Source organism: Hyla sarda, chromosome 5 (genome assembly GCF_029499605.1).
Source record: "Hyla sarda isolate aHylSar1 chromosome 5, aHylSar1.hap1, whole genome shotgun sequence".
Taxonomy (NCBI): domain Eukaryota; kingdom Metazoa; phylum Chordata; class Amphibia; order Anura; family Hylidae; genus Hyla; species Hyla sarda.
The window spans coordinates 308101492-308120772 of NC_079193.1; the positions used below are offsets into that span (position 1 = coordinate 308101492).

General features: G+C 47.0%; 1 long non-coding RNA gene across 1 annotated transcript in view; it reads left to right on the forward strand.

The window, feature by feature from the left end:
• The first annotated feature begins 11587 nt into the window (after positions 1–11587).
• The window catches only part of LOC130274168 (uncharacterized), a 53669-nt gene continuing 45975 nt past the window's right edge, over positions 11588–19281 (forward strand). Inside the window, exon 1 of the long non-coding RNA XR_008844271.1 lies at positions 11588–11619. This is a non-coding gene — a long non-coding RNA (uncharacterized LOC130274168). The remainder of the gene's footprint in view (positions 11620–19281) is intronic.

Below are 19281 nucleotides of genomic sequence, written 5' to 3' on the forward strand. Positions count from 1 at the left end.
GCTCTGTCTTCAGAAGTGTTCGGGCGAGCAGCGCATACTAACTATAAGTCATTTAAATGGTGAATAAGAGCAATTTCCTTTCATGTATCCTCCAATAGTGGTCACATCTTTGAAGTGAATTTATGGTGTTCAGTCGATGAGTGTTCTGGATATTATAAACGACTGTGTAATTATGAATAATAACTCACAGGAAAAACATGGAGAAAGTGAGGAAATTAAAGCCATAAGCAATATGTAATTCTCGAGATACTCAATCATCCAGCAACATCTACAAAAGGAAAGTGACTTCAAGGTTCTTTGTGTGAACACTTTTATTACATGTGTGTATTCTTCTTCAACTGGTCTGGTTAAACCACAAAAGGCTTCCATCCTTGTAAACAAGGTGTGCTTTATGCAAGAACAATACATGCCGGACACAAAACATTCCGATACAACAAATAAGGACAGAACATCCTCTGATCCATTCAGAATGCTTTCACCCATCCAACTTCTTAGAATTCTTAAGAATTAGTTTAGTTACGTAGTCGTGCCCATAGAAAGAAAAATTGTGTAGTCATTATATGTTGCTTTTATGGCTTCCTGGCCATATATACCTGTTTGTAGATCTTATTTAGTTCGCAATATAATGTGTATAAGCAGTGAAGAACCATACCAGTTATTCTTTCACAGGGCAAAAGGCATTGATCATGCTGGATTTTCTTCTATTTCTCCATGGTGCTGAGCAGCACATTAGATGTCTTGCAGCTTCCAATCCATTCTTTGTCTATAGAAATAGCATGTGCAATCCATGTTAAAGGGCAAATCCGTACGGAACTTCTTCACGGCGAGTCTGACCACTGGGACAATCTACTGCCCGGTACCCTGGCTCTCCTCATGCAAGGAGTGACCCCCCCTCCAGGCTCGGAGAGGTGACGAAGCGGTGATCGACTTGCCCCCTCCATGTATCTCTATGGGAGAGCTGGAGATTAAGCTTGTGTATCTCCAGCTCTCCTAACGAGAAGCAAAGAGGTGGCATGTCGACCACTGCTCTGTGCGTTGATCAACGCGGTGATCTCTCCATGCCGGAGGAGAGCCGGCGCACCGGACAGAAAAGTCAGGGCATCGCCCAGGAGTTGGACCCCCCCCCCTGCGATCAGACACATCCCCTATCCTGTGGAAGGGGAAGATAGGGAATAAAAAGTTCAGTACCAGAGTGAGAACTTGGTCCAAGGTCAGACTAGCCCCACCTTAGGTTCCTCAGCTGGTTCCAAGCTATAAAACATTAATCGGTTCCTAATTCAACAGGGCTCCTAAAGCCATATAATCTCATTGTGTCCCTAAGAGGGAAGAAAGATGTGTGAAATATCAAGTGAACATGTCATCAGGAAGAAGGAAGGAGTGGCGAGGATCGGGCAATAGGAGACCAGGAGAGGTAAGTATGTATTTTTTTTTTAGCTTGTTTGTTTTTAACTCACCCCAGTCATATATAAATTTTTTTAACATTTCTGGACAACTCCTTTAATAAAAAAGTGATCAAGTGGCCTGGACTTTATGTAAAGTACTAGCTACGTGCTCTATGCCAGTGGTCTGAAAACTGTGGACCTCCAGATGTTGATACACTACAACTTCCAGCATGCTCGGCCAGCTGTTGGCTGTCTGGGCATGCAGGTAGTTGTAGTTTTGCAACATCTGAAGGTTTGGTGATCACCGCTGTATGTAAGAGGAGTAGGACAGAAGTTAGTGCCTTGAAGAAGACAACATCCCATAACCCTATCTTGCTGTCTGTTCTTGCAATTCCCATTCCATAGAACACGGTTTCCCAACCAGGGTGCCTCCAGCTGTTGCAAACTTACAACTTCCAGCATGCCCGGACAGCCAAAGGCTGTCCGGGCATGCTGGAAGTTGTAGTTTTGCAACAGCTGGAGGCACCCTGGTTGGGAAAGTGTGAGCCTATAACTTGTGAATATTCCAAATCCCTGATGATTCATCCACAAAACATATCTCTGCTCTGTCAACCAAGGAAACATTAAGTCTTCATGTTAAAAGACGCTTTACCTTGGAAACCCAAACCAACACATTAAATGAGAAATCTGAGGGTCAGGGATCAGAAGCTAGAATATGAGGTAATTGTTCCCAGGACACCTTGAATTGTTTTCGGTGGAAGCTGCGGTGGGCCTCACACAGAGACATTCTGTAAAAATCATTATTATATATTGAATGTCAGAGAGTTCCCAGTGTATAGTAATTGTAACGTTCTTACCATGACATCAGAGTGGTGGATCCGCTGTCCTGTGTGAACAATGACTGAGCCGTACCAGGGAGCGGAGTCTAAGGTGCCGCTGGTTTTCCTCCTGAGTCGTGTCGCAAAGCGGGATCTGTCCACACAGGTTGCCCAGATGGAACTTGGCACAGATGGTAGCGTAGTCAGGATGAAGCACAGGTTAGAAGGCAGGAGGCAAAGGAGCGTGGTCGGGTCACAGGCACAAGGTCAGGAGGCAGGCGGCAAAGGAGCAAGGTCAGGTCACAGGCGGCAAAGGAGCAAGGTCAGGTCACAGGCTGGAGGTCAGGAATACAGATGTGGCACACAAAACGTAATGCTTTCTCAAAGGCACTGAGCACAAAGATCCGGCACCATGATGGGGAGGTGCCGGGCTTAAAAAGAGTATGCCCAGCAGGCGACTAATTAAGGGCGTACTGGCCCTATAAATTTAGCAGCACCTGCGCTTGACCTAAGGAGAGGGGATGCGCGCTGACAAAGCACAGAAGCAGGAGGACCGGGGACAGAAGAAGGTGAAGGGATGCCCGGGGCTCGCATGCGGGCGCATCCCACATAGCAAGTCCTGGAGCCACTGCAACTAACCGGAGGAATGGCCGGAGTGTTACCCATAGCAACACCGGGGACACACGAATCCCGGAGCCACAGCAGTTAGGCGAGAGGGGGCGCTCATGGCCAAAATGAATGGCCGGGGCACTGCCCTTAACAGTAATACTTTGTGTTTCCATGTCTAAGCAAGAACCTCCCCCCAATCCCCCCTCTTTTTTTTCACCTACATGGGGTCCATTGGTGACCCGGAAATTTAACAGGATTTTTGCGGAGAAAAAAATAGAGCATGCACTATTTTTTTTCTACACTAAACTCTTGTCCCTCTGGCCGGAATGCCGACGGAACTCCAAATAGCGGAGTCCGATGGCAATGTGAACAAGGCCTAACTGGTGCCAGAAAGTTAAACAGATTTGTAAATTAATTCTATTTAAAAATCCAGTACTTATCAGCTGCTGTATGCTCCAGAGGAAGTTGTGTAGTTCTTACCAATCTGACCACAGTGCTCTCTACTGACACCTCAGTCCGGGTAAGGAACTTTCCAGAGTAGAAGCAAATCCCCATAGAAAACCTCTCCTTTTCTGGACAGTTCCTGACACAGACAGAGGTGGCAGCAGAGATCACTGTAGTCAGACTGGACTGAACTACACAACTTTTTCTGTAGTATACAGCAGCTGTAAAGATTACTGGAAAGATTAAGATTTTTCCACCGGATTACCCCTTTAAAGCATCACCAATTAGCAAATCATTGTATCTGGAGTATGTGGTAACATTGCTGTAGTCTTAAGGAACAATGCTCTTTTTTCCAAGACATTTGTGTTTTCTCATTAGCGGCATGTATATGGCAGCCAAACTTCTGCACATGATGAAAGATTAAAGATTAACCCCACACAAAGGATCTTGTGTAATACTAATACTAAGGAGAGGTTCCTGGACATGGTAACAAGCTCATTACATAATAATGTAGACTATAAGATAAACGTCATTGACTAAATAATGGACTGTTTTGTGGGAGGAGTTGATTTTTTAAAAATAGTTTTCATCAATAAATACTAATATTTTGTTGTAACAAAAAGCTAAGGATCATTGAGAGGGATAAAACGCTCTACCGCTCACTTCTCGTTCTTCTGATTGGTGGTGCTCTGTCATAAAATATGTATGTATTTCTATTTTCTATTCATATCATCATAATAGTTTAGTATTTTACCCAACTATTCAATATTCATGTCATTCACATAGGTGTATGATCAAAACAGGGTGACCGTGAGTTCAGGAGTTAGTCCGGCGCAGAGAGGAACCATCAGGGAGCCAGATAAAATCAATGGATTTATTAGATGCAACGCGTTTTGCTGCGCATGCGCAGCTTCATCAGGCATGCCTCATGAAGCTGCGCATGCGCAGCGAAACGCGTTGCATCTAATAAATCCATTGATTTTATCTGGCTCCCTGATGGTTCCTCTCTGCGCCGGACTAACTCCTGAACTCACGGTCACCCTGTTTTGATTCTACTTCTACCCAGGAGGGCTGCAGTGGATCTTTACTTATATTCATTCTACACTTCACCTTGTTGTGTGTGGGCGCACAACCAACTCTGGTAAGCGGCTTGGGAATTACCGTCCCCCACGCCCACTAACAAGATTTGCTGATCCCGCACATGAGGCGCCTTCCTTCCTCTCTCTAGATAAGTGTATGATATCACTAACTTACAAGACTTTAAGTGAATCCGGTTTAAATTATTTTTATTGGATTTTTTTGAGAAATTTATAACAAAGGAAAGATTGGTCAAGGAAACAACGTGGCCAAGGAACAATACATGACAAATATAACACAGTTATATAAATGTTACTAAAGCAATCACTCAGTTGTATGTAGAAATATTAATTTGCAGAATCATGTGTTTGGATGTTGCGGATATTATAGACATATCCGGTAGATCATTATAGGTCATCTTGAAAAGTAAAAACATCACCTAAGCAGTTTTAAAGTATTTTACAGTCATACCTAAAACTCTGCAGCGAAGAATAGGATTTTTCATGACTAAGTCCTGTAGTCCTCCCCTCTCTCGTCACAGGAAGACTCACCGGAAATATGTGCAAAGTGTGACACACAGTAATCATAAGTAGTAATGGGTAGTTAGAGTAGTACCATTTAATAATATAGGATGAGCAAAATTTAATGGAATAGATCCCAGAACAGCATGAAACCCAAGTACACCATGATAGAAGTGATGTGCATGGTTAATTCGCAACACCTAGGCCAGTGAATCTGAAAACGTTATGTCCTACCCACTAACTGATTGGCAGGTGTCCCTGAAATGAGTGATGCACACTGTGCATGTGCAGCTGGCACTCTATTCATTCTTTATAGGACAGCCAAACATTGCAACGTTCGGTGGCCCCGTATGGGATGAACAACATCATGGCCACCTTGTGCGCACCATTTATTTCATTGACAATTTTGTCCCCATTCTTGGGATTGGTAGAGGTCCAAGTAGTTGGATCCCCACCGATCAGCTTTTTGTCTCCTATCCTGTGGATAGGGAAAACTTCTTCAGATGGGCATACCCCTTTAAAGGGGTACTCTGCCCCTAGATATCTTATCCCCTATCCAAAGCATAGGGAATAAGATGTTTGATCATGGGGCTACCGCCACTGGGGACCTCCCTGCATCCCGGCGTTCGTTTAGAGTGTCGGGTGCAGCTCTGGAGGCTCGTGACGTCATGGCCACGCCCCGCATGTGATGTCACGACGACACCCCCTCAATGCAAGTCTATGGGAGGGATCGTGACGGCCATCACGCCCCCTCCCATAGACTTGCATTGAGGGGACGTGGCCGTGACATCACAAGCAGGGCATGACCGTGACGTTTCGAGCCTCCGTCCAGCATCACCAGTCATCTGGCACGGAGCGAAGTTCTCTCAGTGCACCGGATGTCTGGGGTGCCGCAGCCAAGATCACTGGGGGCCCCAGCGGCAGGACCCCCACGATCAGACATCTTATCCCCTATCCTTTGGATAGAGGATAAGATGCCTCGGGGCGGAGTACCCCTTTAAGTACCAGGCTAGTCGATATCTCCACACAGAGATAAGGTGGTTAGACTATAAATAATGGAACGATCAATATCAAAAATCAAACAAGATCTCATTCTAGGTTTTGCTATGAAGCCCCAATGCTATTTGCTGCATCTTAGTAATGCATAAAAGGTTTTTACATTAGTCCTTAATGCAACATAATTGGATGCATCATCACTGCAGCATTACTGTGCTGTGACATTGATATTTTTGTATACATGATATTGTTATATTTTAGAAATAACACAGATAGCAAAAGGTGGGGGGGGGGAGGTAAAAAGAAATGCAAGGTAATGAATATGGGATATAAAATCCTCACTATTAATAACTGTCACGATGCCGGCTGGCAGGTAGTGGATCCTCTGTGCCAGAGAGGGATGGCGAGGACCGCGCTAGTGGACCGGTTCTAAGCCACTACAGGTTTTCACCAGAGCCCGCCGCAAAGCGGGATGGTCTTGCTGCGGCGGTAGTGACCAGGTCGTATCCACTAGCAACGGCTCACCTCTCTGGCTGCTGAAGATGCTGAAGATAGGCGCGGTACAATGGAGTAGGCAGAAGCAAGGTCGGACGAAGCAGAAGGTCGGGGGCAGGCGGCAAGGATCGTAGTCAGGGGCAACGGCAGGAGGTCAGGAACACGGACTAGGAACAGACAAGGAATGCTTTCACTAGGCACAAGTGCAACAAGATCCGGCAAGGGAGTGCAGGGGAAGTGACTAGATATAGGGAAGTGCACAGGTGAACACAATAAGCTAATTGGGAAGATTGGGCCAGGCACCATCATTGGTGCACTGGCCCTTTAAATCGCAGAGACCCGGCGCGCGCGCGCCCTAGGGAGCGGGGCCGCGCGCGCCGGGACAGGACCGAGGGAGAGCGAGTCAGGTACGGGGACCGGGGTGCGCATCGCGAGCGGGCGCTACCCGCATCGCGAATCGCACCCCGGCTGAAGGCGGGACCGCAGCGCACCCGGTCAGTGGATCTGACCGGGGCGCTGCAACAACGAAGATGAGGCGAGCGCTCCGGGGAGGAACGGGGACCCGGAGCGCTCGGCGTAACAGTACCCCCCCCCTTGGGTCTCCCCCTCTTCTTGGGGCCAAAGAACCTGAGAAAAAAAAACTCGATTTTTCCATGAAGAGGTCCGATGCAAATTAGGAGGGGTTCTGTGTGGAAACGTACGAGACAGTCCAATCTTTTATTGTAAAAACAATAGATGTAGAGGGGTCTGGCGAGACTGGTCACAGGAACGTAGAACCTGTTGATGAGAGAGGCCAAAAAAAATTTTCCTGCAGATCCGGAATCCAAGAAGAGCATAGTAGAGAAGGAGAAAGTAGAGGCAGATATCCGCACAGGCACAGTAAGGCGTGGAGAAGCAGAGTTGACATCAAGAACTGTGTCACCTTCGTGCGGAGTCAGCGTGCGTCTTTCCAGGCGGGGAGGACGGATAGGACAATCCTTCAGGAAGTGTTCGGTACCGGCATGGTACAGGCAAAGATTCTCCATGCGGCTTCGTGTCCTCTCTTGAGGTGTCAAGCAAGACCGGTCAACATGCATAGCCTCCGCGGCGGGAAGCACAGGAACAGATTGCAGAGGACCAGAGGAGAGAGGAGCCGGAGAGAAAAAACGCTTCGTGCGAACAAAGTCCATATCCAGGCGGAGCTCCAGACGCCATCCGGAAGAACGCATGTCAATGCGAGTGGCTAGATGAATGAGTTCATGTAGGTCAGCAGGAGTCTCTCGTGCGGCCAGAACATCTTTAATGTTGCTGGATAGGCCTTTTTTAAAGGTCGCGCAGAGAGTCTCACTATTCCAGGACAACTCGTAAGCAAGAGCACGGAACTGAATGGCGTACTCGCCAACGGAAGAAACACCCTGGACCAGGTTCAGCAGGGCAATCTCGGCTGAAGAAGCTCGGGCAGGTTCCTCAAAGACACTTCGAATTTCCGAGAAGAAGGAGTGTACAGAGGCAGTGACGGGGTCATTGCGGTCCCAGAGCGGTGCGGCCCATGACAGGGCTTTTCCAGACAGAAGGCAGAACACGAAAGCCACCTTAGACCTTTCAGTAGGAAACTGGTCCGACATCATCTCCAAGTGCTGGGAACATTGCGAAAGAAAGCCACGGCAATACTTAGAGTCCCCATTAAATTTGTCCGGCAAGGACAGGCAGAGGCTAGGAGTGGCCACTCGCTGCGGAGGAGGTGCAGGAGCTGGCGGAGGAGATGATTTCTGAAGAAGTTGCGAATGTTGGCGCACCATGGTGGACACTTCCGACAGCTGGTGGGTTAGAAGGGCGACCTGTCGGGCGATATCAGAGGCAACTGGCAGGGGATGTTGGTGCAAAATGGTGGACACTTCCGACAGCTGGTGGGTTAGATGGGCGACCTGTCGGGCGATATCAGAGACAGCTGGCAGGGGAACCTCAGCGGGATCCATGGCCGGATCTACTGTCACGATGCCGGCTGGCAGGTAGTGGATCCTCTGTGCCAGAGAGGGATGGCGAGGACCGCGCTAGTGGACCGGTTCTAAGCCACTACAGGTTTTCACCAGAGCCCGCCGCAAAGCGGGATGGTCTTGCTGCGGCGGTAGTGACCAGGTCGTATCCACTAGCAACGGCTTACCTCTCTGGCTGCTGAAGATGCTGAAGATAGGCGCGGTACAATGGAGTAGGCAGAAGCAAGGTCGGACGTAGCAGAAGGTCGGGGGCAGGCGGCAAGGATCGTAGTCAGGGGCAACGGCAGGAGGTCAGGAACACGGACTAGGAACAGACTAGGGATGCTTTCACTAGGCACAAGTGCAACAAGATCCGGCAAGGGAGTGCAGGGGAAGTGACTAGATATAGGGAAGTGCACAGGTGAACACAATAAGCTAATTGGGAAGATTGGGCCAGGCACCATCATTGGTGCACTGGCCCTTTAAATCGCAGAGACCCGGCGCGCGCGCGCCCTAGGGAGCGGGGCCGCGCGCGCCGGGACAGGACCGAGGGAGAGCGAGTCAGGTACGGGGACCGGGGTGCGCATCGCGAGCGGGCGCTACCCGCATCGCGAATCGCACCCCGGCTGAAGGCGGGACCGCAGCGCACCCGGTCAGTGGATCTGACCGGGGCGCTGCAACAACGAAGATGAGGCGAGCGCTCCGGGGAGGAACGGGGACCCGGAGCGCTCGGCGTAACAATAACCCACCCATATGTCAAGATAAAGCAAAACAGCTCCCATAACTAAATGGTACAAAAAAAACGGAGCCTTTATACATAAAAATACAAGCAATATTTTATTTAATAAACAAGAAAACACAAGAAATACAGGACTCCAACCCAAGGTATTTCTCAAGGGGAGAAAGGCTTCGGTCCCGAAACGCAGCGTTGGGGTGGTGCCCCTCAGGTCCCGTTGGAGCTTTATTTTGTATAAGTATGTTTTCTTATTGTATTATGACTTGCTGTTCTTTGTAGTCCTTCTTTGGGACACTGCTTTATTAAAGTGCCGTTTTTGCACACTATATTATACCATATGTAGTTTTTCTCTTGCCCTAGCTCTTCTGTGTGACCTGAGGGGTCACCCTTGCTGTTTTCCACCCCCCTTGGGTTGGAGTCCTGTGTTTCTTGTATTTTCTTGTTTATTAAATAAAATATTGTTTGTATTTTTATGCATAAAGGCTCCGTTTTTTTGTTTGTACCATGATATGCATATTTTCCTTCCTGTGACATTACTATGTATGATTCCTATTTGGTAACTTCATCTGTTATCCCTATACTCTTTGCTTTAGAAATAGATAGATTATCTTCTTTATAACCAGGTGCGGATGTCTTTGGCAGGGAGAATGAAGAAAAGATAACCTGTGCGCTCAAATATTCCTATCTGTAATAAAAATAATTAAAAACACTTATATAGGATTATATATTATATTCCGAGTGATAAAACGAAGTCTTATCTCAGTAAAGTATGTTCTGGAGGATAATCAATTGACGTACAGACACAGCCTCACCAGTCTGGTACCAGTTCCTGAAGATGAAGAGGTATGCCAAATTCTCCATCATCTTTCAACTAGATGACTATGAATGTTGGATAGGAAAATAGAATAAGATTGTTCAAACTTACCTTTGAAAGCCAAGTTTGTGTTACTTAATATATCAAACATTCTTGAAATTGACCCAAAAATTATTCTTTCACATGGAACTAACAATCTTCCGCCCAGGAAATTCTTACACTAAGCAGGCTGGAGGATTAGCAGAGCTGAGGAGGGAGAGGACCTAATAGTATAGCAGGAGCCAGAGGGAGTCAGATAGAGTAGGAGTTACATCCCAGCGGAGAATCGCACTTGCCCCAGACATTACAGCTGCAATTACAACAAGCTAATTCATTCCTGGATGTTTGCTTCATCATTGTCTTATAAATGTCCTCCAGCATTTCCTGAATCCTGTGTATACAATGGTCATTTACATTACATGCGTAATTGTTTTCTTTAGTGTTTTTTAAAGAAGAAATACAGCTGGAAGATGTAAAGAACGTGTGTGTTTTGCCCCAGTGTACTCATTGTGGAGAGCCCGACTTTCTCCACCCAAAACCAAAAGAATAGTTTGGTGATTATTTTTCCAAGGATACAGTAATAAGATATTACTCACTTCTGTTCTACTATTCCTACGCTCTGCGGGAACAGTGGTCAAAGGGTCTTCAAGACTAACAAACCAAGACAATGATATAAAAGAGCTTCTACGGAAATGGACCTAACATGGTCACTAGTAGACTACATTTGATCCACTGAAATTGATGGAACGGACTTGGGTATGCCAGTATATACATCAGCCGGTTTGCTAACATATACCCCGAATGTAGCCTAAGGCTATGTTCACATTGTAAAAACTAAAGCATTTTTTATGCATGTTTTTTGTGGACATTTTTTTGTCCATACTTAAAAAAAATACATTTTTGTTGCTTAAAGCGTACCTGTCAGATCTCCCCCCCCCCAAAAAAAAAAATGTTTATAAAAAAATTAGTATGTTACTCTATACCTAATCCTGACCATATTCATCTAGTTTTTATGCCTCTATCACCTACATTTATTATAAAAAAAATATAAATAAAAAGAATACCTCTTTTCATTAGCTCACAGTGCTAGAAATCCTCTCAGGGGAAGGGGAGAGCCCCTCCCTTGTGGTGGGAGGTGACTGATGTGTCTGCTCATGCAGCCTTGTCCATGAGTCATCTCTTGTCTATGACTCATGGACAAGCCTGATGCTGCTGCAGGACTGGTCAGTGTCCCATTAAGTAGAGGGACCCCTAGTGGTGGGATTGTCAGGAGCCGTTTCCTTTATTAAATATTAAAAAAAATGTAAACAACCACATTACAAAAGGCCATCAGTAACAACATATAAAATGTTTTTGGATCTCCCCATTTAATAATATGCTTCATCAAAAATGTAGGCAAGAGGATAGTAGAGTTCAGTGACAGCATCCTATAAACATTAGGTCCATTTTTATTATTATGGTTGTTATTGGTATTATTGTTGCAATTTTTGTATTATAATTATACCAATCTGAAGAGATAAAGCAACTTTGACAGTGAAGAGTTGAGATCCGCAATGTACCTGCTATATAGTTCATTCTCCTTATGGGACCAGGATAAAGCCATAGTCACAATAGTGTTAATAATATCCATCCATCTCTCATGTTCTTGGTTGTTGACTTCCACTTCTTCCTTTTCACTCTTCGCTTTCTTATCTCTTCCAGACAGCTAGATCTTCTTACAACTTGTCCAAAATAAGGTAGCCTCAGTCTGGTGACTTGTTCTCCGTACGGAGGATTAATCCGCCCATAGACATTATATCTGAGTGTGTTCGTATTTCATATAATTATATCTGAGTATGTTCGTATTTCATATCATTATATCTGAGTATGTTCGTATGTTTCAATTCTAAAAGAGAATTTACAGCTACCGGGCTACCTTGGTGCAACTTATCTTACTGGGGAGACAGGTTAAATCCAGATTGATCTTTCATTTCCTCTATGAGAGAAATTAGGGGAATATCTTGATGTTCTATCTATTAGATTTTTAGTGGATCCCATCTAAATCCATGCAAATTGCAAAGGAAATCAAATGTATATGATCATCTGTAAAGTGTATTTACTCAATGTTCCTGCTATCCTCATTGCCATTCTTAAAAGTTGCTACAACCAAATTTAAAGTGATCAAAACTTTAGTCCCTGTTCTAAGCTTGGGATGGAAGGAGGATTCTTCTCAAAGAGATCCATTGGTGGATGAAGACATTATAGTTAATGCTTGATGGAAAAAAAGTTAGAAAATTCTATATAAGGGGGAAAAAAAACTGTCTCATACTAAATCAGCTGTCTCAGGGTTCTTGCCCCTCGTCAGTATAGAGTGAGGCACTTTAGTGATGTTGAAGGCATTATTTTAATACAGTGATTCCCAACCAGTGTGCCTCCAGCTGTTGCAAAACTACAACTCCCAGCATGCCCAGACAGCCTTTTGCTGTGCAGGCATGCTGGGGATTGTAGTTTTGCAACAGCTGGAGGCACGCTGGTAGGGAAACATTGCTCTAATATATATACATATATAAATATGTATGTATATCTAGAGAGAGACCAAAAACGAGATTACAGCACTACTTAACGTTGCCATTGTTGTGACATTAATAGGAATGTCCCGATACCATTTTTTTAAGACCAAGTACGAGTACCGATACTTTAATTCTAGTACTCGCCGATACCAAGTACGAGTACTTTTATTTTAAAGGGAATCTGACACCAGGGTGACCCGGTTTCTGGCACTGTTTACCATGCTGATATGCGGTTCCTTGTTGTGCGTAATGGAGGCGACTGCTGTAGTATGAGCACATATTTCTCTCTTCTCCATTGGGCAGAGCAAAGAATTTGCATTGGGGTGAGACCTCTGACCACATGGTGAGCAGCGGTAGAAATCAGGTCACCTGCACTATCTACCTATAAATTCAAGTTAGTGCAGGTGACTCTGCTGTAAGATTGCTTAAAATATTAGGCAGTATCCCCTTGCAGACACTAGCAGCAGCCCCCTGTAGACCACAGCCCCCCCCCTTGTAGACAGCGCCCCCCCCCCCCCTTGTAGACAGCAGGCACACCCTTGTAGACAGCAGGCACCCCCTGTAGACATTAATAGCAGACCCCCTGTAGACCGAAGCCCCCCTTTAGACAGCAGCCCCCTGCAGATGTTAGTAGCAGTCCCCCTGTAGACCGCAGTCCCCCTTTAGACAGCAGCCCCCCTGCTGATGTTAGTAGCAGCCCTCCTGTAGACCGCAGCCCCCCTTAGGCAGGGAAGGATTGCACACTATTCTTGCCCACTCCCCTGTCCCTGCCTACTTATGTACCTGCCCAAGACGACAGGTCCGTAACCACGGTGACAGTCCCTTCCTAAATAAGTGAGGGACAGTCAAAGTGTCTAACGACTAACAGAAAACAAACCTAAACACGTACACACAAAAATACGTAGTCAGAGGGTAGTGAGTGAACCTGTAGTGCACAAAGTACAGTAACAGAGTATCAAAGGGAAGTCAAAAGGCCCCCGTGATCGCCAGTAATCAGACCCGGAGCGAAGATGCTCCGGGGACTGATTATAACGGGGTGCTGTATGCAAACTCACAGGGGACCCAGCTGCGGGACCCCCGCGATCAGGCATCTTATCCCCTATCCTTTGAATAGGGGATAAGATGTCTTAGCGCCGGAGTACCCCTTTAACAAAGAACAAAAAAATTATAGTTTGTACTAACTTGCTATAAGATGGGCGCATGTATGGGAATATATAAATAACTGCTCCTATAGTATAAAACAACCGTCTCCAAACTGTGGACCTCAAGATGTTGCCAAAGGATGTCTGGGCATTCTGGGAGTTGTAGTTTTGCAACAGCTGGAGGTCCACACTTTGGAGACCACTATTATAAAATGTATAAGAACATGTAACACGTAAAACCATTTAAAAATGGCTGCAAAGGTAAACTAAGGATAAACTAGCAAATATAGGGGAATTAGGTCTTTTGGGTGTTGGGTGGAGATAATTCTCTTGCGCGGATGGTGTAATACTGTTGTGTAACTATTTTGCAGCTCTTATAAGAAGGAACAGACTATGGAGCTTGGAATGTTATAATAATTTTCATAACACCAATTATATGTAATCTGCTAATCTTACAAATTGTAGCCAGTGTTCGTTATGAAAGAAGAACAATAGTAGGACTGTCCTGCCTCGATATGTTACAATAGTTGGGGCTTTGCAGAGGATTTTTGAACACATTTGTGGGGATTTAATATTTATTGAGCCTCAAGCACATTAGTGAGGTCGGGCACTGATGTTGGGTAATAAAGCCTGGCTCCCATGGCAATGAAGATTTATCAATTCAATTACTTCTAATGGCATAAACACATGACCACCTTTTTTTATCAAGAACCTCAACACTTTTGTCTTAGTTTCTATGGTTTTTCACAACTTAGCATTGTCCATTTGCAGCAATAACATCTTTATCGGGTGATCTTTATTCCTCATCCACCAAACCTTACAGATGACGCTATATATTTGGACAGTGCCCTTCCTTAGAAGATGATAAAGTGTGATAAATATTTCTGTTTTTCTTCATGTATGAATAATAATGTTAGTAATAATAATAATGTTTTTACATTATTTACGTATATACATTTTTTTTTGCCTTTCTCTTTTCCTATATAAGCTTAAAGGGGTACTCTGCCCCTAGACATCTTAACCCCTATCTAAAGGATAGGGCATAAGATGTCTGATAGAGGGTGTCCCGCCGCTGGGGACCACCGCGATCTCGGCTGCGGCACCCAGACATCCAGTGCACGGAGTGAACTTCGCTCTGTGCCGGATGATGGCGATGCGGGGCAGAGTCTCGTGAGGTCACGCCCCGCTAGTGATGTCACGGCCATGCCCCCTTAATGCAAGTCTGTGGGAGGGGGCATGACAGCCGTCATGCCCCCTCCCATAGGTTTGCATTGAGGGGGCTTGATCGTGACATCATGAGGCTCTGGCACTGCACCCGACGCTCTAAACGAACGCTGGGTTCAGCAGGGAGATTTTGGGGGTCCCCAGTGGTGGGACCCCCGCGAACAGACATCTTATCCCCTATCCTTTGCATAGGGGATAAGATGTCTAGGGGCGGAATACTCCTTTAATAATTATAGAAGCATTGTGTTGTAGAACCGTGTAAGCGGCCGAAACAATTTGTATACAATATACCGGGGGTGAAGCTCACAAACATGGTAGAATGCAATGTCATAGTGAACCCCTAACAAAGCAAAAAAGCATTTATGCCATCACATTTCATAGACTTAGCATGTAAAAACTGGTAAGTTATTAGAGCTTGTACTATTTCAGAGGTAAAGGTCCCAGATTTTGTTGCGCCTTCTCCCATTACATGAGATACTTGTACTATTTTCCTTAAAGCTCTCGATTGCATCATCTTCTATCTTGGAGCGTAACTAACCGGCTGTCCACATATCTGATAAATGTGCTATAACCAGGCTGTCTATAAGCTTGAATTGTGTTGCACTGTCCAGGGAGCCATTGTCAACTCATTTTGGTGTCTGGATCCCAGAATTGTAGGAAATAGATGCTCCGAAGAGAGTTCTTCTACTGTCCTAGTACAATATCAGTATTATCATGAAGAAGGCTGTAGTTCGATAGAAGCTTTAGTCAAATGAGGATCAGACATACTGTACATCAAAGAAATTGCACAAAGGAACTAAATAAGCAATAATATATACTATCATAAAATAATACAGTGACCCCTCGACCTACGATGGCCTCGACATACGATAATTTCAACATGAGATGGCCTCTCAAAGGCCATCGCATGTTGAAGGCAGCATCAACATACGATCACTGCTTCAGCTGTCACCGGATAGCCGTTTACGGTGCCCCGTGTGGTCCGCTGACGATCACTTACCTGTCCTCGGGGCTCCGGCGTGTCCTCTTCGGGATCCCCTGCATAGTCGGCGCTCTCCATCGATGTCATCACGTCGCTGCGCACGTCATCCAATAGGAGCGGCATGCGTAGCGAAGTGATGGCGGTGACGGAGAGCAAGGATGCCGGGGAAGCAGAGGCCTTGCTGGAGCGTCGGGGACACCTCGGGGACGCAGCGACAGTGATGGACGGCGACATCCAGGGCAGCGGTGACGAGCGGTGACGGTTCGGAGCGGCGGGGACAGGTGAGTACAACTTCCTCTAACAGTGGTCTACAACCTGCGGACCTCCAGATGTTGCAAAACTACAACCCCCAGCATGCCCGGACAGCTAACGGCTGTCCGGGCATGCAGGGTGTTGTAGTTTTGCACCATCTGGAGGTCTGCAGGTTGTAGACCATTGTCCTATACTTTACATTGCACGGATCCCTCAACATGCGATGGTTTCAACAAACGATGATTACCATCGTATGTTGAGGGACCACTGGATATAATAATAGGCATTCATTTCTATAGGCTTCATTGTAAGAGCAGGGTTATGCATTCCATGTAGAGACAGCAAAAATGATTGCTAAAAGGCCAAATTGGGTTGCATAAATTCTGTTTTTACAAAGAATTAGCAGGACGTGTTTCACAATTAGTAAATCAGGTCCAATATCTCTGTTACTAAGAGTGGAGTGGAGTTTTCTTAGTGTTTTTCCACAGTAATTACAAAGGTTTCCTTACATTTTGCACTTTTCCATAGGTTTTGCTTTTTTACACATGCTCCGATCTGTCGGGTTTTCCTCAGCTCAAATCCACCACATTTTCTGTGGAAACCTTAGTAAGTATATACATTATAATTTTGGTGAAAATATCGGGGGCAAGCCCCCTTTTTGTGACAACGCCCCCTTTCCCTGGCGGTCACACCCCTTTTTGGGGTTTTCTGTCTAAAATGGAGAGTTGGTCGGGTTTTTACATTTTTTTTTTTAATTTTACATCGCAAATTCTAACGCAAAACCCAACATGAATTTTTTTATTTCTGTATGAAAGTCTCCAAAATGTTTCTTCTCCAATATATTAGTCCGACTTACAGTGCCTTGGAAAAGTATTCACCCCTTTGGACTTTTGCCCATTTTGATACTGTTATAAACTGGAATTCAAATAGATTTATGTAGACTTTTACCACTTGATCAAAACAACACGCATAGTAGTGTTACGCCGAGCGCTCCGGGTCCCCGCTCCTCCCCGGAGCGCTCGCTTCACTGTCGCTACTGCAGCGCTCCGGTCAGTTCCACTGACCCGGTGCGCTGCGATACCGTCTCCAGCCGGGATGCGATTCGCGATGCGGGTGGCGCCCGCTCGCGATGCGCATCCCGGCTCCCGTACCTGACTCGCTCTCCGTCTGTCCTGTCCCGGCGCGCGCGGCCCCGCTCCCTAGGGCGCGCGCGCGCCGGGTCTCTGCGATTTAAAGGGCCACTGCGCCGCTGATTGGCGCAGTGGTTCCAATTAGTGTGTTCACCTGTGCACTCCCTATTTATACCTCACTTCCCCTGCACTCCCTCGCCGGATCTTGTTGCCATTGTGCCAGTGAAAGCGTTTCCTTGTGTGTTCCTAGCCTGTGTTCCAGACCTCCTGCCGTTGCCCCTGACTACGATCCTTGCTGCCTGCCCCGACCTTCTGCTACGTCCGACCTTGCTTCTGTCTACTCCCTTGTACCGCGCCTATCTTCAGCAGCCAGAGAGGTTGAGCCGTTGCTAGTGGATACGACCTGGTCACTACCGCCGCAGCAAGACCATCCCGCTTTGCGGCGGGCTCTGGTGAAAACCAGTAGTGACTTAGAACCGGTCCACTAGCACGGTCCACGCCAATCCCTCTCTGGCACAGAGGATCCACCTCCTGCCAGCCGGCATCGTGACAGTAGATCCGGCCATGGATCCCGCTGAAGTTCCTCTGCCAGTTGTCGCCGACCTCACCACGGTGGTCGCCCAGCAGTCACAACAGTTAGCGCAACAAGGCCACCAGCTGTCTCAACTGACCGTGATGCTACAGCAGCTACTACCTCAGCTTCAGCAACCATCTCCTCCGCCAGCTCCTGCACCTCCTCCGCAGCGAGTGGCCGCTTCAGGCCTACGACTATCCTTGCCGGATAAATTTGATGGGGACTCTAAATTTTGCCGTGGCTTTCTTTCTCAATGTTCCCTGCACTTGGAGATGATGTCGGACCAGTTTCCTACTGAAAGGTCTAAGGTGGCTTTCGTAGTCAGCCTTCTGTCTGGAAAAGCTCTTTCGTGGGCTACACCGCTCTGGGACCGCAATGACCCCGTCACTGCCTCTGTACACTCCTTCTTCTCGGAAATTCAAAGTGTCTTTGAGGAACCTGCCCGAGCCTCTTCTGCTGAGACTGCCCTGTTGAACCTGGTCCAGGGTAATTCTTCCGTTGGCGAGTACGCCGTACAATTCCGTACTCTTGCTTCAGAACTATCCTGGAATAATGAGGCCCTCTGCGCGACCTTTAAAAAAGGCCTATCCAGCAACATTAAAGATGTTCTGGCCGCACGAGAAATCCCTGCTAACCTACATGAACTCATTCATCTTGCCACTCGCATTGACATGCGTTCTTCCGGATGGCGTCTGGAGCTCCGCCTGGATATGGACTTTGTTCGCACGAGGCGTTTTTTCTCCCCGGCTCCTCTCTCCTCTGGTCCTCTGCAATCCGTTCCTGTGCTTCCCGCCGCGGAGGCTATGCAAGTTGACCGGTCTCGCTTGACACCTCAAGAGAGGACACGACGCCGCATGGAGAATCTTTGCCTGTACTATGCCGGTACCGAACACTTCCTGAAGGATTGTCCTATCCGTCCTCCCCGCCTGGAAAGACGTACGCTGACTCCGCACAAAGGTGACACAGTTCTTGATGTCAACTCTGCTTCTCCACGCCTTACTGTGCCTGTGCGGATATCTGCCTCTACCTTCTCCTTCTCTACTATGGTCTTCTTGGATTCCGGATCTGCAGGAAAAATTTTTTTGGCCTCTCTTATCAACAGGTTCTACGTCCCTGTGACCAGTCTCGCCAGACCCCTCTACATCTATTGTATTAACAATGAAAGATTGGACTGTCTCATGCGTTTCCGCACAGAACCCCTCCTAATGTGCATCGGACCTCATCACGGAAAAATTGACTTTTTTTTCCTCAGGTTCTTTGGCCCCAAGAAGAGGGGGAGACCCAAGGGGGGGGGTACTGTTACGCCGAGCGCTCCGGGTCCCCGTTCCTCCCCGGAGCGCTCGCCTCATCCTCGTTGCTGCAGCGCCCCGGTCAGATCCACTGACCGGGTGCGCTGCGGTCCCGCCTCCAGCCGGGATGCGATTCGCGATGCGGGTGGCGCCCGCTCGCGATGCGCACCCCGGTCCCCGTACCTGACTCGCTCTCCATCGGTCCTGTCCCGGCGCGCGCGGCCCCGCTCCCTAGGGCGCGCGCGCGCCGGGTCTC